Below are 26928 nucleotides of genomic sequence, written 5' to 3'. Positions count from 1 at the left end.
GGGGGGTCTCATTTTGTTTGGGACTTTCCCTAAAAAACGTTCCTCTATTTTAGGGGATTGTGGATTCATTCTAGCCAGGGAATCCTCAGGGGCCTGAAGTTCTTACCTACGTTGAAAATATCCCTTTTCCTCTTTTTCTCTATCTCTCCATCCATAGTCTCTATCCAACCTTTTTTGACCTCTTTGATGGATATCTGATCGTGTTTTATCCATTCTTTTCCATGTAAACCGATTTTCTACATTTTGTACTGAAAATTCTCCTAGAGACTTGTGTTTTGAATTTTTATATGCATATTGCCTAGGAGTATTTTGATAGTTTGAGGGTGGAACATTGTTATAGAGATTGGTATTAGATCTATATGGTTTATTAAAATGTCAATAATCATATTGATCCTTCCTCAGTAATTGGTCCCTTTGCTGGAATCTTTGCTCCTTTCTGGTTATATAATGTTGCATACCTTCTTTATAATCTTTTTTATCCCTAGCATATTTCCTCTGTTTTTTACTTCTAATCTCTTTCTCATTTTTTTCTACTTTACGACTAATTTCTGATTCTAACTCCTTAAAATCTTTTGAGTCTACATAAGGTTTAATTAGGGTAGGTATGTTTCAATTTCTTCTTCTAATTTTTCCAGATCTTTCTTTTTTCTTTTATAATCAACTCCATTAATGAACTGGAACAAATATCTAGAATTTTAAGCCATGCATTTTTAAATTCCTGTGTTCCTGTATCAAATGAGGGTAGTTTATTTAATCTAAGTCCCCTTGGGATCATCCCTTCAGTGAAATATTTTTCAAGGGATACCATTTCCCACCAAGTTTTACTCACTTTCAGAAACAGTTTCTCCAAAGTATACATAGCATTTTCTACATTTACATCCCCAATAGAATCCTCATTAGTATTCATATTAAACACATCCTCCATATATAGTTGCCTTCTTTTTCTATGGTTAAACATGTTTGTTTCTCAAAAGGATCAGTATTGATGTAAAATGCTCTATTTCAATCCCAAATAATCACAGTGCATTAAAAGAATAAGAGCAGCGGGTCTAGGAAAATCAGTGAATAGCAATAGGTTTTCAAACAATGAACCATGAAACCTGCGCTCCTTCCGTCTCAAGAGTCCGAACTCAGGTTCACCACCCCATATGATATCTGATACAAATAATAAGTAAGGCCATCAAGCGCTGGATTCTATTTATGTACTCAAGAAAAAGAAAAAAAAAAAAAAGGTTCTTTGTTGATAAATTCGGAAAAAATGATTCAATGTCTTTTAGACCTCTAATACAATTCTCACCTTAAATAGGTGAAAGGCGTTCCTTGAAAGGTATCTCTATCGACATATGTCCTCGATCCTGATTTTATAATCATGGATGGCAGATCCCAATATTCACATGCATAAAAAAGGGAAATCTCGCATAGTGTTTAAAAGTTTAAACAAACAATATTTATTAACATTTAACATGAATACACAAGACAAGATTGCTTCGTACCATATAAAGCCTTCCGGGAAAGGCACACATGTAAAGAGTTTGTGGTGACTGAAAAGCACCCAGGTTTACCACTCATCTCCTCCACGTGAACCTCCACAGGAACTTCTATGGTCTCAAACTGAGCGCACACTTCCTCCACCAACACGTTTCGGACCCAAGTCCTTTGTCAAGGTGTGTAGGAAGTGTGTGCTGGTGGCTATATTTAAACCCCTGCAAGATCATGTGACTGTCCAATTAGGTAAACATGTTTATTATTCCCAAGTACTTAATAATACCCAGAATCACGATTTAACATAAATATTCAAGTTTATCCTTCATCCCTGTATCCCTCCTCTATTATTCCCGTATTTCATACTTTTTAAAAATGTTGTATATCCTTAATAGGTCACTTAATGGAAAACATATGTGTATCTAAAAAACCCGGACAGATGAGCCGGTATCCATACTGAAATGTCCATATTAAACTGCAAGTTATACTTCTAATCCATAACAGGGTTTATAATCAACAATGGCCGCGTCTCCGTCTTCTAATCCAAGACGAGGTTTGAAACGCTGGAAGTATATCCATCCTCTCCGGCTATCTGACAACCGGAAGTTGAGTAGTGCGTCATATCCTCCTTGTTCAAAACGAGGCTTGAAATGCTACAACAGTGTGTGGAACTTCCGGTCCGGATGTTTTATCCTGAACTTCGCTAGCGGTCAATAGAACATCTTTAATTTGTTCAGTCTGAACCGCAGAGACCCCGGAAGTCCGCCATCTTTAATTCGGGAATTTCTTCCATATATTTATATTATGGTTTTCGTTTTAACCCCATCCGAGATGCATAAAAAATAAATCAATATATAAAACAATTAGTAACAAATTAATAAATAGCAATGCCAATGGTTTTAAAATATTATGTCATACATTTATGAGGTAAATACTTATATACATAGATCACTATGTGGAATCCACAAGTTCCAGAACATTATACCGTGTATCAACACAAAACAACTTTGCTGCTGCCCTATTTTCTAGTAAGGTTATAAAGAGTATATGGCAAATGTACACCCTGTATAAATCACATAAATCTGCAAAATTCCTTTAAATATTACTTAAAAATGTTTTTCTACATAAAGGAATAATCCTATAGTTCAAAGAAACCACTTTGTCTCAAAGTCTACTTTGAGGTCTAATGGGACCAGCGTACGTAATTCAAAAATGGTTTTCATCTCCAATTGTGCTAATTCCCCTTCCACGTCATTTTTCCTCCAATTGGGGGTAAGCACCTTAATACCGTAAAAAGATTTTAAGTTACCAATATCACACTCATGTTCTTGTTTAAAATGTTTTGAGACATTGTGTGTTTCTAAACCTCTCTTTATGTTTCTGCAGTGTTCACCTAATCTGGTTTTGAGCATTCTGCCCGTTCTCACAAAACATATTGTTTATTACATGAGCACTCTAGTAAATATATACAATTTTTGCTGTGACATGTAATGAAATCTTTTATGATGTAATTTGTGTTGGTGGTGGTCAACTTATATTCTGTAATTTTACTAGAAGAGCTTTTACATTGTTTGCACATTATACATGAACCGCACCGAAAGAAACCTTTTGAATGTATCTGTTTTTTACCCTCCGGTTTGGTTACTACACTCCTAACCAACTGATCTTTTAAATTTTGGGCTTTACGATATATAATTTGTGGCCTTTCTCCTATGAAACTATGTAAAACAGGGTCATGATTTAGAATTTCCCAGTGTTAGCAGATTATGTTTTCCACCTTCTTATGTTGTCCATGGTATCGTGTAATAAATGCTAATTTTCTATCTGAGTTTTCTAATGTGCATTTTGTTCTTTCTTTTAAAATATTATTTGCATTTATTACACGATACCATGGACAACATAAGAAGGTGGAAAACATTATCCACAAACACTGGGAAATTCTAAATCATGACCCTGTTTTACATAGTTTCATAGGAGAAAGGCCACAATTTATATATCGTAAAGCCCAAAATTGAAAAGATCAGTTGGTTAGGAGTGTAGTAACCAAACCGGAGGGTAAAAAATAGATACATTCAAAAGGTTTCTTTCGGTGCGGTTCGTGTATAATGTGCAAACAATGTAAAAGCTCTTCTAGTAAAATTACTGAATATAAGTCGACCACCACCAACACAAATTACATCATAAAAGATTTCATTACATGTCACAGCAAAAATTGTATATATTCACTAGAGTGCTCATGTAATAAACAATATGTTGGGAGAATGGGCAGAATGCTCAAAACCAGATTAGGTGAACACTGCAGAAACATAAAGAGAGGTTTAGAAACACACAATGTCTCAAAACATTTTAAACAAGAACATGAGTGTGATATTGGCAACTTAAAATCTTTTTACGGTATTAAGGTGCTTACCCCCAATTGGAGGAATAATGACGTGGAAGGGGAATTAGCACAATTGGAGATGAAAACCATTTTTGAATTACGTACGCTGGTCCCATTAGGCCTCAACGTAGACTTTGAGACAAAGTGGTTTCTTTGAGCTATAGGATTATTCCTTTATGTAGAAAAACATTTTTAAGTTATATTTAAAGGGATTTTGAAGATTTATGTGGTTTATACAGGGTGTACATTTGCCATATACTCTTTATAACCTTACTAGAAAATAGGGCAGCAGCAAAGTTGTTTTTTGTTGATACATGGTATAATGTTCTGGAACTTGTGGATTCCACATAGTGATCTATGTATATAAGTATTTTTTCATAAATGTATGACATAATATTTTAAAATCATTGGCATTGCTATTTATTAATTTGTTACTAATTGCTTTATACATTGATTTATTTTTTATGCATCTCGGATGGGGTTAAAACGAAAACCATAATATAAATATATGGAAGAAATTCCTGAATTAAAGATGGCGGACTTCCGGGGTCTCTGCGGTTCAGACTGAACAAATTAAAGATGTTCTATTGACCGCTAGCGAAGTTCAGGATAAAACATCCGGACCGGAAGTTCCACACACTGTTGTAGCGTTTCAAGCCTCGTGTTGAACAAGGAGGATATGACGCACTACTCAACTTCCGGTTGTCAGATAGCTGGAAAGGATGGATATACTTCCAGCGTTTCAAACCTCATCTTGGATTAGAAGACGGAGACGCGGCCATTGTTGATTATAAACCCCGTTATGGATTAGAAGTATAACTTGCAGTTTAATATGGACGTTTCAGTATGGATACCGGCTCATCTGTCCGGGTTTTTTAGATACACATATGTTTTCCATTAAGTGACCTATTAAGGATATACAACATTTTTAAAAAGTATGAAATACGGGAATAATAGAGGAGGGATACAGGGATGAAGGATAAACTTGAATGTTTATGTTAAATCGTGATTCTGGGTATTATTAAGTACTTGGGAACAATAAACGTGTTTACTTAATTGGACAGTCACATGATCTTGCAGGGGTTGAAATTTGGCCACCAGCACACACTTCCTACACACCTTGACAAAAGACTTGGGTCCGAAATGTGTTGGTGGAGGAAGTGTGCACTCAGTTTGAGACCATAGAAGTTCCGGTGGAGGTTCACGTGTAGGAGATGAGTGGTAAACTCGGGTGCTTTTCAGTCACCACAAACTCTTTACATGTGTGCCTTTCTCGGAAGGCTTTATATGGTACGAAGCAATCTTGTCTTGTGTATTCATGTTAAATGTTAATAAATATTGTTTGTTTAAACTTTTAAACACTATGAGAGATTTCCCGTTTTTATGCATGTGAATATTGGGATCTGTCATCCATGATTATAAAATCAGGTTCGAGAACATATGTCGATAAAGATACCTTTCAAGGAACGCCTTTCACCTATTTAAGGTGAGAATTGTATTAGAGGTCTAAAAGACTTTGAATCATTTTTTCAGCATATATCAACCAAGAACCTTTTTCTTTTTTTTTTCTTTTTCTTGAGTACATAAATAGAATCCAGCGCTTGATGGCCTTACTCATTTTTTGTATTGGATCCGGAGAACACCTTGGAGAAAAGTCTGAACATCCAGCAGTGTAACGATCCTTCGTTGGAACCACACGGACAGCGCAGACACATGAACCTTCAGGTAGGCAAGGTGTAAGCCTAGGTCCAAACCTGATTGAAGAAATTCCAAGATCCTAGAAACTCGGAACACCTTAGGATCATAGTTTCTGGACTCACACCACTGAAAGTAAGTGCGTCACACCCTGTGGTAAATCCGTGCGGAAGCAGGCTTGCATGCCCTGAGCATGGTACTAATAACCGAACCCAAGAAGCCCTGAGACCTTAAGACAGCTGTCTCAAGATCCACACCGTCAATGACAGCCAACCCAGATCTGGGTAAAGGCAGGGCCCTTTAGACAATAGGTCCTGACGCTGAGGAAGAAGGTACAGAGCGTCGATGGAGAGGCTCCTCAGATCGGAGTACCCTGGATGTCTGGGCCACGCCGGAGCCACCAGCACAAGCTTGCTGCTGTCCTGCTTGAATTTCCACAGGACCCGAGGTAGCAGGGATATCGGAGGAAACAGATACGCCAGTTGAAACGTCCATTTCACCGACAGCGTGTCTACCAGACATGCGCCTGCATCTCTTGTCCTTGACCCGTACACAGGCAACTTGTGATTGTGATGGGAGGCCATCAAGTTCAGCTCCGGCAGCCCCCATCTGTCCACGAGTAGCTGAAACACCTCTGGGAAAAGTGACCATTCCCCTGGAGGAAGTCTGCCTCCCAATTGAGGACTCCTGGGATGAAGACCACTGAGATTGCTGGCACTCCACCCAAGCAAGGATGCGAGACACCTCTGACATCACAGTCCGACTGTGAGTTCCTCCCTGGTTCTTGATGTACGCCACCGTGGTGGCATTGTTGGATTGAACTTGAACTGCCCTTCCTTGAAGAGCGGTGCCGGATGACTGCAGGGCCCTATACACTGCCTGCAGTTCCAGATGTTGATGGGGAGAAGTGCTTCTTCTGCAGTCCAACGTCCTTGAAGTGACAACGAGCCGGTCACTGCCCCCCAACCCCGGAGACTGGCATCTGTTGTGAGCAGGACCCAGTCCGGGATCCAAAAGGGGCGCCCCCCCACCAGATGAGCTGTCTGAATCCACCAAGCCAAAGACTGCTGAACCTCCGGGGACAACACCGGCATCTGAGAGCGGATACAGTGAGGTAACCCATTCCATTCCGATAGAATCAGCCCCTGCAGGGGCCTGGAATGGAACTGGGCAAATTCCACCATGTCGAATGCCAACACCATGGACCCCAGAACTCTCATTGCCAAATGCACCGACATGCGGCAACTGCTCAGGCAACTGTGTATCCACAGCTGTAGGGAGGAGACCTTTTCCGGAGTCAGGAAGATCCTTTGCTGACTAGAATCTAGCAGGGCTCCCAAATGAACCATCCGCTGTGATGAAATCAGGGAGGACTTTCTCCAATTTATCAACCACGCATGCACTTGCAGACAAGCGATTGAGATGTTGAAGCAGTTCCTCCGGAGAGCTTGCCAGCAAAAGGAGGTTGTCTAGATACTGGAGTGGCCATACATTCTGGCTCTGAAGATGTGCAACCCTGTTCACCATCACTTTGGTGAATACCCTTGGTGCCGTGGAAAGGCCAAAGGGTAGCACCCAAAACTGATGGTGATGCTGTAGGATAGCGAACCTCAGTTACCGCTGGTGCGAAGGTGCTATCATAACATGGAGGTAGGCATCCTGGATATCCAGGGACACCATGTAATCCCCAGGTTCCATCGCCAGAATGATGGAACGGAACATTTCCATACTGAATTTGGGAACTCTGAGGAACTCTGAGGAATTTGTTCAGAGACTTCAAATTGAGGATAGGGCAATGAGAAGCATTTGGTTTCTGCACCAGAAACAGAGTACAGTAGTACTCCATCCCTCATTGTGATTGAGGAATGGGAACAATGACCCCTGCTTTCAGCAAGGACTCTATAGCTTCCTGAATCTGCAAAGCCTTGGTTTTGTCCTGAGAAGCACGCATGCAGAAAAACTGGTGGGGCAGTCTGTGCCAAAAAGACAGGGCATACCCTTGGGAGACCACTTCTCGAACTCAGGCATCCGTGGTGGTATTGTGCCAGCACTGGGCAAATTGAAGAAGTTGGCCTCCCCCTCTGGGGTTCCCCAGAGGGAGGCCTGTCCCATCAAGAGAAGGTTTATCTTCCTGCTTGGAAGAAGGGTGCCTGCACTCCAGACCTGCTTCTTGGGATTAGAGGCGGTCTTAGTCGCCGACTGCCTCAGGAAGGACTGATCTTTGGCCTTTCCCTGAACCCGAAATTACCAAAAAGCGGAGCTCCTCACCTTAGCAGGTGCTGAAGCCGAAGGAAGGAAGGCTGACTTGGATTTAGCTAGAGTATCCACTATTTTGTCCAAGTCTGGACCAAATAGCAACTCCACATTAAAAGGTAAGGCCTCCAGGCCCTTTTTAGAGTTTATGTCAGCTCTCCAGGACCGCAGCCACAACACCCACAAGCAGACACAGCTACAGCCGAAACCATAGAGGTCAGCAGGCTGGCATCTAACAATGCTTCCCCATAAAGCTGCATCTCTCATCTGTCCTATTAATGCTCTCTGGATATCTGGAGCATTATCTGGAAAAGTATCCTCTAAAGCATTGGCCCAGCTCTCAACGGCCTTAGCCACCCATGAGATGGCTATGGACAGATGGGCCACTGCCCCAGAGAGAGAATAGATAGACTTTAAACAAGTCTCCACTTTCCTGTCTGTGGGATCCTTCAGAGAAGAGATAGATGGCAATGGCAATGTAGCACTTTTAATTAAGCCGGTGACATAGAAATCCACTGCAGGCGGGGTTTCCCATTTCCTGCAATAAGCCTCAGGAAAAGGATAGTTGGATGCCAAACATTTCTGTGGTTGGAATTTCTTACTGGGCGACTGCCAGTTCACCGCCATATGATCCGCCAATTGGTCAGACAGGGGAAAAACATTTGAAGTTACCTTAGCCTTTTTAAAATTAGGATACTTCGACCTAGGAGCCAGTGCATCCTCCTCTATGTGAAGGATGGCCGCACTGCCCTAACCAATGCCAGCATATTAATGAAGGACTTAGTCTCCACTTCCTGGGCCATGACATCCGAGTCAGTGTCCTCATGTTCTTCTCCGTCATCTGAAGACACATCTGTGTCCGTTAACTGCGCAGCCAGTGAAGCCATAAGGGGGCCCTTGGATGCCTTTGGGGGCGTCACTTTGTAACATTGACTGAAAAGCCGAAGATGAGGTCACCAGACTCTGAACAGAGCTGGAGAGTACATCCACCAAGGGTGAAGGAACCGCCTGAGGATACCCCTGAAATGGCACCATGGACTGCTGTGTCACTAAGGGAGACTGTACGTACACAGGCAACCCCAAATAAGTACCCACAGCCTGAGACCCAGGGGGGAGACTGCAACAAATGCAGAACACCCGGGGAATGGGGATGGTAGGCTGGGGCAACGCCCTAGTAGGGACTGCAGTTGGGACTGCTAAACAGTCCACGATTGACACCAGCACCTGCAAAAACATCACCCAAGGAGGATCCTGCATCGTAGGGGGTTTAGAGGGGCCAGGCATTAGCTGGCACTGCCTGCACAGACCATCCTGTGATAAATCCTCCCTATCAACCCCTGCCAAACAGCGTCTGCAGGAAAACAACACAGTAGCCATGGAGAGATCATGCTCCTCATCAGACATGACACAATAAATTTGTAATAAATATGTATCACCGAGAAGAGGTGAGGCGTATAACACCTGCGCACTCTCAAGGATGCAACACAAACAGCCCACAAAATGGTACTGAGTAGCACACCACTGTGAGGAACACAGAAAAACGCCCTTCCCCCACACACCTGCGGGCCGTAGGAGAAGGAAAGGGATAGGTATAAGATGACAGTCAGCAGAAAATTATCACAGACAGGCAGTACTAGCAAAAGTCACATACCATGCAGGAAGATAATACTCACTGCACCTTTATCTACAATCAACCTCCCAGATTCAGTGTCTGGGAGGGCTATAGCACTGCAAACACAGGGCCTGATTCAGAGCCGGATGCTATTGGTGGACGGTCGTTCTAAAAATGGGGCTGGATATTTAAATTGTGCGCTAGCTCTTTGCGGTGTGTTGACGCCTCTATGTCTGAGCGAGAAAAATGTGCTCGTTATTTTGTAAAGACGCATCACACATCATCTCCGGTATTTAATAGATTAATCGGGAACATCAAAAGGCATCTGAACTGCTTGCAGTGGTTGTGGTAGGATTTTCTTACCACTATCACTGCGAGCAGTTTAGGCTAAAAGACAACCAAGTGACGTGGTCAATGACGCTCCTTTACTAAATATGCACTCCCATTAAACGCCCTTTTGACCGTTAGTCACGCCTGCATTCGGATCTCCACTCCCCCGTTTTCAAGCACTTTCCACTGTTACCACCCACAAACGGTACATTCTGTCAATCAAATTAGCAGCCCCTCGCTGTTTTACGAGTGCACAATTTCAGACAGCAATAACTGTTTTGCGCATGTGCATTACAACCCATATGCATGTACAGTTGTGCGAACATCGCTCAGGGCGAACGAGCACCCGCTTATGAGCAGCTCTGAATCAGGCCCACAGTCCTTTTGCAGGGGAGAGGTACGCAGGGGGACCAGTCCATGCACTGCCTGGGAGATCTGCATTTGCCACGAGAAGATGGCCGCCGGAGAGCTCTGAGGAGGAGTCGCCGCAGGAGGAGCAGCTCAGTGACGCCAGCATGCATGAGAGTAGGCACGCTGAGCTGAGGGGAGGAGCCGCTAAACCAGGGAAGGCTGCCTCCCCTGGCTAGTGATTAACCCCAGGGATGCTGGTTCCCGTCCAGCAATTATTCCCTGCTTGTCCGGCGGTCATGCGGAGTATTACTAATGAGGGGAAGCCCGCCGCCGCTACTAGCGCCGCAGGTCTGTCCCCAGAGACCGGCAGTGAGAGACTGCCTTTACCATGTGGGCAACGCAATGCACTGCCCATGGCTTACCTGTCCCTGTGACTCCAGCAGCAGTCTGTGGGAGGTCCCGGAGCCCTGCTAGTACTGACTCCGGGGTCCTGCTGCGATCCCCAGATCAGTACTGGCATCGCAGCACTAGCGGGTTTGTTGGAGCAGCAGCGTGGACATCCAAACAAACAGTCTGATGCTGCCGCTCTGAAGTAAAAATAAATAAATAACTTCTTTAAAAAAATAAAAATATGCTTAGGTGCTGCATATGCAGCCTCACCACACCAGGGTGACCCGACTCTGGTCGGGCACCAACTAAAACTGAGGTGCCTGTGGCTCGGGGGCAGGGTATAGAGGAGGATGGACCCAAGTGCATCCTGGGAGTAACAAAAGCTTTAACTTCATAGTGCCTACGGATCCAGATCCAGCTATACCCCAAGGTCAACCCTGTGGACCCCCTTTGGACCCTGAAGTAGAAAGAATATTTGGCCATTGACTTCAGTACCTGCCCCAGTGGAGCTTACAGACTATAGGCCTTATTCAGAGCCAGATGCTCTGACAGAGTGCTCGCTCTGAATCAGGGACGGCCTTCTGTTTTCTTAGAGCGGCCTCCTGGCCGTTCGCATAGCTTTGGGTGACCACCCACTGCTATAGCGAGCAGCCAAGAAGATGGTCACGATGGTCAAGAACATCACAACCATCGGGCTTGCGACGAGACCCTTTTGGTAGAGCCCGAGAGTGCTTTCGGCTCTAACACAGCCGAAAGCACTCCAACTGACATCAATTGTGATGTCAGTGGGGCCGGCCCCAGATGTAGGCGTTCCCATGGTAACGCCTCCATATGGGAAGCCACGCCCCTGGCCCGCCCACCAAAGGGGGCATGCTGTCTCTCAACATAGACAGCAGGCCCCCTTTGGTATGAGACCCAAAGCAACACTTTACCCGTAGCAATCCGGGTCTCGCGCATGTGCATGACAGAGCCGGCTCCATCATACGCATGCACACTGGCCACCATCGACGCACTTGCAAGCACATAGCACTCGTGAGCGGATATGAATCAGGCCCTATATTCCATACCACATGCTCACACAACTAGCAACACATATAAAGCGAGACATGATAACTAGCAAGCAAGCAAAAGACAAGTCATTAGTGCCAAAGAATTAGTGTCTGCCAAATGTCTGTCTGTCTGTCTATCTATCTATCTATCTATCTCTGTATCTATCTCTCTATCTACAGTATATCTACATATCTATCTATCTATATATGGGCAACCAACAGATGTGTTCACATACACCTAGTCTCCCCTCGCATTAAACAGCCCTTCTAGTAGTGTTATACTGTGGCACGACACAATAGAACTGAGCATCTTTTCGCGTAACTTTTCCCCTTAAAATATGTCTTAATTGCAAAGCGATGCAAAATAGAATGGACAAGCAGCTTAAGCTGATTAAAATGATCTGTGGTATGCCTATGTTCTGTGTGCGACTGCGGATATATCTGCATGCAAAATGCTACATTACAGTGTCAGCGGCTGTGACACTGTAAAATTGCATATCGCATGCAGATACAGCTCAGTTGCACACAGATTATACAGTAGGCATGCCATATATCATTTTAATCAGTAGAAGCTGCTTTTGCATCCTATTCACATCGCTTTGCAAATAAGACACATATTAATGAAGAAAGTCACCTGGAAAGATGCTCTGTGCTACAGAGTCACATTGTACTCACCCATTATTTGAAACACATCTCAAAGCACATGGAGGATTGATGTATGTGGATGCATCTGTATCTAATTATTTATTATTAGCTATTACCAGTTTGTTATATAGCGCACATACATTTCGCAGCGCTTTACAAAAAATGTTTGGCCATTCATTTCAGTCCCTGCCCCAGTGGAGCTTACAGTCTATATCCCCTAACACATGCTCCCACAACTAGCAACACATAGAAAGCGAGACATGATAATTAGCATCACAGTGAAAGATGAGTTATAAGGGCCAAAGAACTCGTGCCTGCCTATCTGTCTGTCTGTCTATCTATCTATCAATCTATCTATCTCTATATCTATCAATCTGTCTATCTATCTCTATATCTATCTATCTATCTATCTATCTATATCTATCTATCTATCTATCTAACTATCTATCTTTCTATCTATCTATCTAACTATCTATCTATATATCTATCTATCTATCTATCTATCTTTATATTTATCTATATATGGGATATCTACAGATGTGTTCACATACACCTAGTCTCCCTGCTCGTTAAACAGCCCTTCCAGAAGTGTTATACCATGGCACGACACAATAGAACTGAGCGTCTTTTCGTGTAACTTTTCCCCTTAAAATGTATCTTCATTGCAAAGCGATGCAAAATATGATGGACAAGCAGCTTATGCTGATTAAAATGATATGTGGCATGCCTATGTTCTGTGTTTGACTGCGGATATATCTGCATGCAAAATGATACGTTACAGTGTCAGTGGCTGTGACACTGTAAAGTTGCATTTTGCATGCAGATACAGCAGCAGTCACACACACAGAATATAGGCATGCCTAAAATCTTTTTAATCAGTATAAGCTGCTTTTGCGTCCTATTCACATAACTTTGCAAATAAAGACACATTTTAAGGGCAAAAGTCGTGTGGAAAGATGCTCTGTAATGCCGAGTCACATGGCGCTCACACGTTATTTGTAACACATCTTATAGCACATGGAGGATAGATGTATGCAGACACATCTGTATCTAACTAGTGTCCATTTATCAATGTTCGAGCTACCTATCTATCTATGATCTATCTTTAAATATTAGACATCGGAGGCAAATCTTCTAATCAAAAGATTCACATTTTCCCAACATTAAGCCCAGGTGTTTGAAAAACCACCCTCAAGATTCTTGGTTGGGAAAGGTGAGTGTAATGCTGTTGGGGATTTTGACTAAAAAGCATGATTTATGGAGTAAAACAGGGAGAGTGAAGAGCTGAGATATACTGTACCCTGAGATAAACAAAATTACTGTATATCTGACACTACCAAATCACAGTGTCGCATAAGTAGAAGAGTTCATAGCAAATAGACATTTTTTGAAGTATCAATGTATAGCAGAAACATATCATCATGCCTCTGCAGGACTAGAACTAGTCTAGCCTGAGAATTACCGGTAATTAATAAACATTAATTACCTGTTCTGGGTCTCCTCTTCCATTGGTTCCTCTTTGATCGTTGCCTTGAGTAGAAGTCTGGATTCAAGGAGACCTCACAAAAATCCAGCGATGTAGTTTGCTTAGATGCTGACCTCACATTTTGATTCATGGAAAAGTCCCACCTGGGAAAAAAGATTGAGAGGCGCGATAACATGTTCTTGCTATACACTATACATGCAAATATATCTCAGTTGGGCCTGTCCTTGTTGGCAGGGTGAATTTGGACTATATCTATCTGTCTATGTCTATATCTATCTATACAGTATATGGACGATCTACAGATGTGCTCATGTACAACTAGCCTCACTGCGCATTAAACAGCCATTGTAGAAAAGTTATACCATGGCACGAATTGGTACCACTCCATCTCACTCTGTATCTATCTATCTATCTATCTCTATATCTTTCTATGTTTCTATCTATCTATATATGGGCAACCAACAGATGTGTCCACATACACCTAGACTCCTCTTGCATTAAACAGGCCATCTAGTAATGTTATACTGTGGCACTACACAATAGATCTGAGTGTTATTTCGTGTATCATTTCCCCTTAAAATGTGTATTAATTGCAAAGCGATGCAAAATAGAATGGACAAGCAGCTTAAGCTGATTAAAATGATCTGTGGTATGCCTATGTTCTGTGTGCGACTGCGGATATATCTGCATGCAAAATGCTACATTACAGTGTCAGCGGCTGTGACACTGTAAAATTGCATATCGCATGCAGATACAGCTCAGTTGCACACAGATTATACAGTAGGCATGCCATATATCATTTTAATCAGTAGAAGCTGCTTTTGCATCCTATTCACATCGCTTTGCAAATAAGACACATATTAATGAAGAAAGTCACCTGGAAAGATGCTCTGTGCTACAGAGTCACATTGTACTCACCCATTATTTGAAACACATCTCAAAGCACATGGAGGATTGATGTATGTGGATGCATCTGTATCTAATTATTTATTATTAGCTATTACCAGTTTGTTATATAGCGCACATACATTTTGCAGCGCTTTACAAAAAATGTTTGGCCATTCATTTCAGTCCCTGCCCCAGTGGAGCTTACAGTCTATATCCCCTAACACATGCTCCCACAACTAGCAACACATAGAAAGCGAGACATGATAATTAGCATCACAGCGAAAGATGAGTTATAAGGGCCAAAGAACTCGTGTCTGCCTATCTGTCTGTCTGTCTATCTATCTATCAATCTATCTATCTCTATATCTATCAATCTGTCTATCTATCTCTATATCTATCTATCTATCTATCTATCTATATCTATCTATCTATCTATCTATCTATCTATCTATCTATCTATCTATCTATCTATCTATCTATCTATCTATCTATCTAACTATCTATCTCTCTATCTATCTAACTATCTATCTATATATCTATCTATCTATCTATCTATCTAACTATCTATCTATATATCTATCTATCTATCTTTATATCTATCTATATATGGGCAATCTACAGATGTGTTCACATACACCTAGTCTCCCTGCGCGTTAAACAGCCCTTCCGGAAGTGTTATACCATGGAACGACACAATAGAACTGAGCATCTTTTCGTGTAACTTTTCCCCTTAAAATGTATCTTCATTGCAAAGCGATGCAAAATATGATGGACAAGCAGCTTATGCTGATTAAAATGATATGTGGCATGCCTATGTTCTGTGTTCGAGTGCGGATATATCTGCATGCAAAATGATACGTTACAGTGTCAGTGGCTGTGACACTGTAAAGTTGCATTTTGCATGCAGATACAGCAGCAGTCACACACACAGAATATAGGCATGCCTAAAATCTTTTTAATCAGTATAAGCTGCTTTTGCGTCCTATTCACATAACTTTGCAAATAAAGACACATTTTAAGGGCAAAAGTCGTGTGGAAAGATGCTCTGTATTGCCGAGTCACATGGCGCTCACACGTTATTTGTAACACGTCTTATAGCACATGGAGGATAGATGTATGCAGACACATCTGTATCTAACTAGTGTCCATTTATCAATGTTCGAGCTACCTATCTATCTATGATCTATCTTTAAATATTAGACATCGGAGGCAAATCTTCTAATCAAAAGATTCACATTTTCCCAACATTAAGCCCAGGTGTTTGAAAAACCACCCTCAAGATTCTTGGTTGGGAAAGGTGAGTGTAATGATGTTGGGGATTTTGACTAAAAAGCATGATTTATGGAGTAAAACAGGGAGAGTGAAGAGCTGAGATATACTGTACCCTGAGATAAACAGAATTACTGTATATCTGACACTACCAAATCACAGTGTCGCATAAGTAGAAGAGTCCATAGCAAATAGACATTTTTTGAAGTATCAATATATAGCAGAAACATATCATCGTGCCTCTGCAGGACTAGAACTAGTCTAGCCTGAGAATTACCGGTAATTAATAAACATTAATTACCTGTTCTGGGTCTCCTCTTCCATTGGTTCCTCTTTGATCGTTGCCTTGAGTAGAAGTCTGGATTCAAGGAGACCTCACAAAAATCCAGCGATGTAGTTTGCTTAGATGCTGACCTCACATTTTGATTCATGGAAAAGTCCCACCTGGGAAAAAAGATTGAGAGGCACGATAACATGTTCTTGCTATACACTATACATGCAAATATATCTCAGTTGGGCCTGTCCTTGTTGGCAGGGTGAATTTGGACTATATCTATCTATCTATCTATGTCTATATCTATCTATACAGTATATGGACGATCTACAGATGTGCTCATGTACAACTAGCCTCACTGCGCGTTAAACAGCCATTGTAGAAAAGTTATACCATGGCACGAATTGGTACCACTCCATCTCACTCTGTATCTATCTATCTATCTCTATATCTTTCTATGTTTCTATCTATCTATATATGGGCAACCAACAGATGTGTTCACATACACCTAGACTCCTCTTGCATTAAACAGGCCATCTAGTAATGTTATACTGTGGCACGACACAATAGATCTGAGTGTCTTTTCGTGTATCATTTCCCCTTAAAATGTGTATTAATTGCAAAGCGATGCAAAATAGAATGGACAAGCAGCTTAAGCTGATTAAAATGATCTGTGGTATGCCTATGTTCTGTGTGCGACTGCGGATATATCTGCATGCAAAATGCTACATTACAGTGTCAGCGGCTGTGACACTGTAAAATTGCATATCGCATGCAGATACAGCTCAGTTGCACACAGATTATACAGTAGGCATGCCATATATCATTTTAATCAGTAGAAGCTGCTTTTGCATCCTATTCACATCGCTTTGCAAATAAGACACATATTAATGAAGAAAGTCACCTGGAAAGATGCTCTGTGCTACAGAGTCACATTGTACTCACCCATTATTTGAAACACATCTCAAAGCACATGGAGGATTGATGTATGTGGATGCATCTGTATCTAATTATTTATTATTAGCTATTACCAGTTTGTTATATAGCGCACATACATTTCGCAGCGCTTTACAAAAAATGTTTGGCCATTCATTTCAGTCCCTGCCCCAGTGGAGCTTACAGTCTATATCCCCTAACACATGCTCCCACAACTAGCAACACATAGAAAGCGAGACATGATAATTAGCATCACAGCGAAAGATGAGTTATAAGGGCCAAAGAACTCGTGTCTGCCTATCTGTCTGTCTGTCTATCTATCTATCAATCTATCTATCTCTATATCTATCAATCTGTCTATCTATCTCTATATCTATCTATCTATCTATCTATATCTATCTATCTATCTAACTATCTATCTCTCTATCTATCTATCTATCTATCTATCTATCTAACTATCTATCTATATATCTATCTATCTATCTATCTATCTTTATATCTATCTATATATGGGCAATCTACAGATGTGTTCACATACACCTAGTCTCCCTGTGCATTAAACAGCCCTTCCGGAAGTGTTATACCATGGCACGACACAATAGAACTGAGCGTCTTTTCGTGTAACTTTTCCCCTTAAAATGTATCTTCATTGCAAAGCGATGCAAAATATGATGGACAAGCAGCTTATGCTGATTAAAATGATATGTGGCATGCCTATGTTCTGTGTTCGACTGCGGATATATCTGCATGCAAAATGATACGTTACAGTGTCAGTGGCTGTGACACTGTAAAGTTGCATTTTGCATGCAGATACAGCAGCAGTCACACACACAGAATATAGGCATGCCGAATATCATTTTAATCAGTATAAGCTGCTTTTGTGTCCTATTCACATCGCTTTGCAAATAAAGACACATTTTAAGGTCAAAAGTCGCATAGAAAGATGCTCTGTAATGCAAAGTCACATGGCGCTCACACGTTATTTGTAACACGTCTTATAGCGCATGGAGCATAGATGTATGCAGACACATCTGTACCTAACTAACGTCTATTTATCAATGATCGAGCTACCTATCTATCTATGAGCTATCTTTAAATACTAGACATCGGAGGCAAATCTTCTAATCAAAAGATTCACATTTTCTGAACATTAAGCCCAGCTGTTTGAAAAAACACCCTCAAGATTCTTGGTTGAGAAAGGTGAGTGTAATGCTGTTGGGGATTTTGACTAAAGAGCGTGATTTATGGAGTAAAACAAGGAGAGTGAAGAGCTGAGATATACTGTACCCTGAGATAAACAGAATTACTGTATATCTGACACTACCAAATCACAGTGTCGCATAAGTAGAAGAGTCCATAGCAAATAGACATTTTTGGAAGTATCAATGTATAGCAAGAACATATCATCATGCCTCTGCAGGACTAGAACTAGTCTAGCCTGAGAATTACCGGTAATTAATAAACATTAATTACCTGTTCTGGGTCTCCGCTTCCGTTGGTTCCTCTTTGATCATTGCCTTGAGTAGAAGTCTGGATTCAAGGAGACCTCACAAAAGTCCAGCGATGTAGTTTGCTTAGATGTTGACCTCACATTTTGATTCATGGAAAAGGCCCACCAGGAAAAAAAGATTGAGAGGCGCGATAACATGTTCTTGCTATACACTATACATGCAAATATATCTCATTTGGGTCTGTCCTTGTTGGCAGGGTGAATTTGGATTATATCTATCTATCTGTCTATGTCTATATCTATCTATACAGTATATGGATGATCTACAGATGTGTTCACATACACCTAGCCTCACTGCGCGTTAAACAGCCCTTGTAGATAAGTTATACCATGGCACGAATCGGTACTGATCCATCTCTCTATCTATCTATCTATCTATTTATATATATATGGGCAACTAACAGATGTGTTCACATACACCTAGTCTCCTCTCGCATTAAACAGTCCTTCTAGAAGTGTTATACTGTGGCACGACACAATAGAAGTATGCCTCTTTTCGTGTAACTTTTCCCCTTAAAATCTGTCTTAATTGCAAAGCAATTCAAAATAGAATGGACAAGCAGCTTATGCTGATTAAAATGATCTGTGGCATGCCTATGTTCTGTGTGCGACTGCGGATATATCTGCATGCAAAATGCTACATTACAGTGTCAGCGGCTGTGACACTGTAAAATTGCATATCGCATGCAGATACAGCTCAGTCGCACACAGATTATACAGTAGGCATGCCGTATATCATTTTAATCAGAAGAAGCTGCTTTTGCATCCTATTCGCATCGCTTTGCAAATCAGACACATATTAATGGAAAAGGTCACCTGGAAAGATGCTCTGTGCTACAGAGTCACATTGTTCTCACCCATTATTCGTAAAAAATCTCAAAGCACATGGAGGATTGATGTATGTGGACGCATCTGTATCTAATTATTTATTATTATTTATTACCAGCTTGTTATATAGTGCACATACATTCCGCAGCGCTTTACAAAAAAAAGTTTGCCCATTCATTTCAGTCCTTGCCCCAGTGGAGCTTACAGTCTATATCCCCTACCAAATGCTCACACAACTAGCAACACACAGAAAGCGACACATTATAACTAGCAACACAGCAAAAGACGAGTTATCAGGGCCAAAGCACTAGTGTCTGCCTATCTGTCTATCTATCTATCTATCTATCTATCAATCTATCTATCTATCTTTATATCTATCTATCAATCTCTCGCTCTATCTATCTATCTCTTTATCTATCTATCTCTATATCTATCTCTCTATCTAGCTATCTATGTCTTTATCTATCTATCTATCTATTAATCTTTATATCTATCTATATATGGGCAATCTACAGATGTGTTTACATACACCTAATCTCCCTGTGCGTTAAACAGCCCTTCTGGAAGTTTTATACCATGGCACGACACAAAATAACTGAGTTTCTTTTCATGTAACTTTTCCCCTTAAAATGTGTCTTCATTGCAAAGCGATGCAAAATATGATGGACAAGGAGCTTATGCTGATTAAAATGATATGTGGCATGCCTATGTTCTGTGTGCGACTGCGGATATATCTGCATGCAAAATGATACGTTACAGTGTCAGTGGCTGTGACACTGTAAAGTTGCATTTTGCATGCAGATACAGCAGCAGTCACACATACAGAATATAGGCATGCCGAATATCTTTTTAATCAGTTTAAGCTGCTTTTGCATCCTTATCACATCACTTTGCAAATAAAGACACATTTTAAGGGCAAAAGTCGCATTGAAAGATGCTCTGTAATGCCGAGTCACATGGCGCTCGCACGTTACTTGTAACACGACTTATAGTGCATGGAGGATAGATGTATGCAGACACATCTGTATCTAACTAGTGTCTATTTATCAATGATTGAGCTACTTATCTATCTATAATCTATCTTTAAATATTAGACATTGGAGGCAAATCTTCTAATCAAAAGATTCACATTTTCCCAACATTAAGCCCAGGTGTTTGAAAAACCACCCTCAAGATTCTTGGTTGGGAAAGGTGAGTGTAATGATGTTGGGGATTTTGACTAAAAAGCATGATTTATGGAGTAAAACAGGGAGAGTGAAGAGCTGAGATATACTGTACCCTGAGATAAACAGAATTACTGTATATCTGACACTACCAAATCACAGTGTCGCATAAGTAGAAGAGTCCATAGCAAATAGACATTTTTTGAAGTATCAATGTATAGCAGAAACATATCATCGTGCCTCTGCAGGACTAGAACTAGTCTAGCCTGAGAATTACCGGTAATTAATAAACATTAATTACCTGTTCTGGGTCTCCTCTTCCATTGGTTCCTCTTTGATCGTTGCCTTGAGTAGAAGTCTGGATTCAAGGAGACCTCACAAAAATCCAGCGATGTAGTTTGCTTAGATGCTGACCTCACATTTTGATTCATGGAAAAGTCCCACCTGGGAAAAAAGATTGAGAGGCACGATAACATGTTCTTGCTATACACTATACATGCAAATATATCTCAGTTGGGCCTGTCCTTGTTGGCAGGGTGAATTTGGACTATATCTATCTATCTATGTCTATATCTATCTATACAGTATATGGATGATCTACAGATGTGCTCATGTACAACTAGCCTCACTGCGCGTTAAACAGCCATTGTAGAAAAGTTATACCATGGCACGAATTGGTACCACTCCATCTCACTCTGTATCTATCTATCTATCTCTATATCTTTCTATGTTTCTATCTATCTATATATGGGCAACCAACAGATGTGTTCACATACACCTAGACTACTCTTGCATTAAACAGGCCATCTAGTAATGTTATACTGTGGCACGACACAATAGATCTGAGTGTCTTTTCATGTATCATTTCCCCTTAAAATGTGTATTAATTGCAAAGCGATGCAAAATAGAATGGACAAGCAGCTTAAGCTGATTAAAATGATCTGTGGTATGCCTATGTTCTGTGTGCGACTGCGGATATATCTGCATGCAAAATGCTACATTACAGTGTCAGCGGCTGTGACACTGTAAAATTGCATATCGCATGCAGATACAGCTCAGTTGCACACAGATTATACAGTAGGCATGCCATAGATCATTTTAATCAGTAGAAGCTGCTTTTGCATCCTATTCACATCGCTTTGCAAATAAGACACATATTAATGAAGAAAGTCACCTGGAAAGATGCTCTGTGCTACAGAGTCACATTGTACTCACCCATTATTTGAAACACATCTCAAAGCACATGGAGGATTGATGTATGTGGATGCATCTGTATCTAATTATTTATTATTAGCTATTACCAGTTTGTTATATAGCGCACATACATTTTGCAGCGCTTTACAAAAAATGTTTGGCCATTCATTTCAGTCCCTGCCCCAGTGGAGCTTACAGTCTATATCCCCTAACACATGCTCCCACAACTAGCAACACATAGAAAGCGAGACATGATAATTAGCATCACAGCAAAAGATGAGTTATAAGGGCCAAAGAACTCGTGTCTGCCTATCTGTCTGTCTGTCTATCTATCTATCAATCTATCTATCTCTATATCTATCAATCTGTCTATCTATCTCTATATCTATCTATCTATCTATCTATATCTATCTATCTATCTATCTATCTATCTATATATCTATCTATCTATCTAACTATCTATCTCTCTATCTATCTATCTAACTATCTATCTATATATCTATCTATCTATCTAACTATCTATCTATATATCTATCTATCTATCTTTATATCTATCTATATATGGGCAATCTACAGATGTGTTCACATACACCTAGTCTCCCTGCGCGTTAAACAGCCCTTCCGGAAGTGTTATACCATGGCACGACACAATAGAACTGAGCATCTTTTCGTGTAACTTTTCCCCTTAAAATGTATCTTCATTGCAAAGCGATGCAAAATATGATGGACAAGCAGCTTATGCTGATTAAAATGATATGTGGCATGCCTATGTTCTGTGTTCGAGTGCGGATATATCTGCATGCAAAATGATACGTTACAGTGTCAGTGGCTGTGACACTGTAAAGTTGCATTTTGCATGCAGATACAGCAGCAGTCACACACACAGAATATAGGCATGCCTAAAATCTTTTTAATCAGTATAAGCTGCTTTTGCGTCCTATTCACATAACTTTGCAAATAAAGACACATTTTAAGGGCAAAAGTCGTGTGGAAAGATGCTCTGTATTGCCGAGTCACATGGCGCTCACACGTTATTTGTAACACGTCTTATAGCACATGGAGGATAGATGTATGCAGACACATCTGTATCTAACTAGTGTCCATTTATCAATGTTCGAGCTACCTATCTATCTATGATCTATCTTTAAATATTAGACATCGGAGGCAAATCTTCTAATCAAAAGATTCACATTTTCCCAACATTAAGCCCAGGTGTTTGAAAAACCACCCTCAAGATTCTTGGTTGGGAAAGGTGAGTGTAATGATGTTGGGGATTTTGACTAAAAAGCATGATTTATGGAGTAAAACAGGGAGAGTGAAGAGCTGAGATATACTGTACCCTGAGATAAACAGAATTACTGTATATCTGACACTACCAAATCACAGTGTCGCATAAGTAGAAGAGTCCATAGCAAATAGACATTTTTTGAAGTATCAATATATAGCAGAAACATATCATCGTGCCTCTGCAGGACTAGAACTAGTCTAGCCTGAGAATTACCGGTAATTAATAAACATTAATTACCTGTTCTGGGTCTCCTCTTCCATTGGTTCCTCTTTGATCGTTGCCTTGAGTAGAAGTCTGGATTCAAGGAGACCTCACAAAAATCCAGCGATGTAGTTTGCTTAGATGCTGACCTCACATTTTGATTCATGGAAAAGTCCCACCTGGGAAAAAAGATTGAGAGGCACGATAACATGTTCTTGCTATACACTATACATGCAAATATATCTCAGTTGGGCCTGTCCTTGTTGGCAGGGTGAATTTGGACTATATCTATCTATCTATCTATGTCTATATCTATCTATACAGTATATGGACGATCTACAGATGTGCTCATGTACAACTAGCCTCACTGCGCGTTAAACAGCCATTGTAGAAAAGTTATACCATGGCACGAATTGGTACCACTCCATCTCACTCTGTATCTATCTATCTATCTCTATATCTTTCTATGTTTCTATCTATCTATATATGGGCAACCAACAGATGTGTTCACATACACCTAGACTCCTCTTGCATTAAACAGGCCATCTAGTAATGTTATACTGTGGCACGACACAATAGATCTGAGTGTCTTTTCGTGTATCATTTCCCCTTAAAATGTGTATTAATTGCAAAGCGATGCAAAATAGAATGGACAAGCAGCTTAAGCTGATTAAAATGATCTGTGGTATGCCTATGTTCTGTGTGCGACTGCGGATATATCTGCATGCAAAATGCTACATTACAGTGTCAGCGGCTGTGACACTGTAAAATTGCATATCGCATGCAGATACAGCTCAGTTGCACACAGATTATACAGTAGGCATGCCATATATCATTTTAATCAGTAGAAGCTGCTTTTGCATCCTATTCACATCGCTTTGCAAATAAGACACATATTAATGAAGAAAGTCACCTGGAAAGATGCTCTGTGCTACAGAGTCACATTGTACTCACCCATTATTTGAAACACATCTCAAAGCACATGGAGGATTGATGTATGTGGATGCATCTGTATCTAATTATTTATTATTAGCTATTACCAGTTTGTTATATAGCGCACATACATTTCGCAGCGCTTTACAAAAAATGTTTGGCCATTCATTTCAGTCCCTGCCCCAGTGGAGCTTACAGTCTATATCCCCTAACACATGCTCCCACAACTAGCAACACATAGAAAGCGAGACATGATAATTAGCATCACAGCGAAAGATGAGTTATAAGGGCCAAAGAACTCGTGTCTGCCTATCTGTCTGTCTGTCTATCTATCTATCAATCTATCTATCTCTATATCTATCAATCTGTCTATCTATCTCTATATCTATCTATCTATCTATCTATATCTATCTATCTATCTAACTATCTATCTCTCTATCTATCTATCTATCTATCTATCTAACTATCTATCTATATATCTATCTATCTATCTATCTATCTATCTTTATATCTATCTATATATGGGCAATCTACAGATGTGTTCACATACACCTAGTCTCCCTGTGCATTAAACAGCCCTTCCGGAAGTGTTATACCATGGCACGACACAATAGAACTGAGCGTCTTTTCGTGTAACTTTTCCCCTTAAAATGTATCTTCATTGCAAAGCGATGCAAAATATGATGGACAAGCAGCTTATGCTGATTAAAATGATATGTGGCATGCCTATGTTCTGTGTTCGACTGCGGATATATCTGCATGCAAAATGATACGTTACAGTGTCAGTGGCTGTGACACTGTAAAGTTGCATTTTGCATGCAGATACAGCAGCAGTCACACACACAGAATATAGGCATGCCGAATATCATTTTAATCAGTATAAGCTGCTTTTGTGTCCTATTCACATCGCTTTGCAAATAAAGACACATTTTAAGGTCAAAAGTCGCATAGAAAGATGCTCTGTAATGCAAAGTCACATGGCGCTCACACGTTATTTGTAACACGTCTTATAGCGCATGGAGCATAGATGTATGCAGACACATCTGTACCTAACTAACGTCTATTTATCAATGATCGAGCTACCTATCTATCTATGAGCTATCTTTAAATACTAGACATCGGAGGCAAATCTTCTAATCAAAAGATTCACATTTTCTGAACATTAAGCCCAGCTGTTTGAAAAAACACCCTCAAGATTCTTGGTTGAGAAAGGTGAGTGTAATGCTGTTGGGGATTTTGACTAAAGAGCGTGATTTATGGAGTAAAACAAGGAGAGTGAAGAGCTGAGATATACTGTACCCTGAGATAAACAGAATTACTGTATATCTGACACTACCAAATCACAGTGTCGCATAAGTAGAAGAGTCCATAGCAAATAGACATTTTTGGAAGTATCAATGTATAGCAAGAACATATCATCATGCCTCTGCAGGACTAGAACTAGTCTAGCCTGAGAATTACCGGTAATTAATAAACATTAATTACCTGTTCTGGGTCTCCGCTTCCGTTGGTTCCTCTTTGATCATTGCCTTGAGTAGAAGTCTGGATTCAAGGAGACCTCACAAAAGTCCAGCGATGTAGTTTGCTTAGATGTTGACCTCACATTTTGATTCATGGAAAAGGCCCACCAGGAAAAAAAGATTGAGAGGCGCGATAACATGTTCTTGCTATACACTATACATGCAAATATATCTCATTTGGGTCTGTCCTTGTTGGCAGGGTGAATTTGGATTATATCTATCTATCTGTCTATGTCTATATCTATCTATACAGTATATGGATGATCTACAGATGTGTTCACATACACCTAGCCTCACTGCGCGTTAAACAGCCCTTGTAGATAAGTTATACCATGGCACGAATCGGTACTGATCCATCTCTCTATCTATCTATCTATCTATTTATATATATATGGGCAACTAACAGATGTGTTCACATACACCTAGTCTCCTCTCGCATTAAACAGTCCTTCTAGAAGTGTTATACTGTGGCACGACACAATAGAAGTATGCCTCTTTTCGTGTAACTTTTCCCCTTAAAATCTGTCTTAATTGCAAAGCAATTCAAAATAGAATGGACAAGCAGCTTATGCTGATTAAAATGATCTGTGGCATGCCTATGTTCTGTGTGCGACTGCGGATATATCTGCATGCAAAATGCTACATTACAGTGTCAGCGGCTGTGACACTGTAAAATTGCATATCGCATGCAGATACAGCTCAGTCGCACACAGATTATACAGTAGGCATGCCGTATATCATTTTAATCAGAAGAAGCTGCTTTTGCATCCTATTCGCATCGCTTTGCAAATCAGACACATATTAATGGAAAAGGTCACCTGGAAAGATGCTCTGTGCTACAGAGTCACATTGTTCTCACCCATTATTCGTAAAAAATCTCAAAGCACATGGAGGATTGATGTATGTGGACGCATCTGTATCTAATTATTTATTATTATTTATTACCAGCTTGTTATATAGTGCACATACATTCCGCAGCGCTTTACAAAAAAAAGTTTGCCCATTCATTTCAGTCCTTGCCCCAGTGGAGCTTACAGTCTATATCCCCTACCAAATGCTCACACAACTAGCAACACACAGAAAGCGACACATTATAACTAGCAACACAGCAAAAGACGAGTTATCAGGGCCAAAGCACTAGTGTCTGCCTATCTGTCTATCTATCTATCTATCTATCTATCAATCTATCTATCTATCTTTATATCTATCTATCAATCTCTCGCTCTATCTATCTATCTCTTTATCTATCTA

The sequence above is a fragment of the Taudactylus pleione genome, unplaced genomic scaffold (assembly GCF_031769625.1).
Source record: "Taudactylus pleione unplaced genomic scaffold, aTauple2 ptg000703l, whole genome shotgun sequence".
NCBI lineage: Eukaryota > Metazoa > Chordata > Amphibia > Anura > Myobatrachidae > Taudactylus > Taudactylus pleione.
This window is presented reverse-complemented; position numbering follows the sequence as displayed.